General features: G+C 40.9%; 1 protein-coding gene across 1 annotated transcript in view; it reads left to right on the forward strand.

Moving 5' to 3' along the window:
• Window positions 1-714, forward strand: part of Cdk1 (cyclin-dependent kinase 1) — a 67,050-nt gene that overhangs the window by 5,681 nt on the left and 60,655 nt on the right. The window lies entirely within an intron of this gene.

A 714-nucleotide genomic window follows, 5' to 3' on the forward strand; every position in this document is an offset into this window, starting at 1 on the left:
GCCTGGGCGCTGTCCCTCAGCTCCTCAGCTCAAGGCTAGTGCTCTACCACTTGAGCCACAGAGCCACTTCCGGCTTTTTTCTTTTTGCTTATGTGGTGCTGAGGAATTGAACCCAGGGCTTGCAAGGCAAGCGCTCTACCACTGAGCCACCTTCCCAGCCCTTTATGACATTTATTTTCCTATATCTTTTGTGTTAAACGGTGTCTGTATGCATTTCTTTGTGTGCCAGTCCTGGGGCTTGAACTTGGCCTTGTGCTGTCCCTGAGCTTTTTTGTGCTCAAGGGTAGTGCTTTACCACTTGAGCCACAACTCCAGCTTTTTTTATGTTACTTTATGGCTAATTGTATCCACTTAAATAACTGATCATAGCAACTCTATTGCCATTTTGTTTGCAATCTGTGATCATTGTTTCCCAAGAGGAAATGTTTGTGTAAACATGAAAGAATGGAAAAAAATCCAGCCTTACTGAAGATAAATCTATTTGGTATGGGTATGTTGAAGCAAGATCAAAAGAAACTTCTACATTTAATAATAATAAAAAAACTTGAGATTTTTATTTTATTTATTTATTATCAATTTTATTTTGTTTTGTGGGGCTTGAACTCAGCCTGGGCTTTGTCCCTCACCTCTTCAGCTCAAAGTAAGCACTCTACCATAGCCCTTCTTCCTTCTGGGGGTTTATTAGAGATAAGAGTCTCTCTCACGGACTTTCCT

Source organism: Dipodomys ordii, unplaced genomic scaffold (assembly GCF_000151885.1).
Source record: "Dipodomys ordii isolate 6190 unplaced genomic scaffold, Dord_2.0 Scaffold34, whole genome shotgun sequence".
Lineage (NCBI taxonomy): Eukaryota > Metazoa > Chordata > Mammalia > Rodentia > Heteromyidae > Dipodomys > Dipodomys ordii.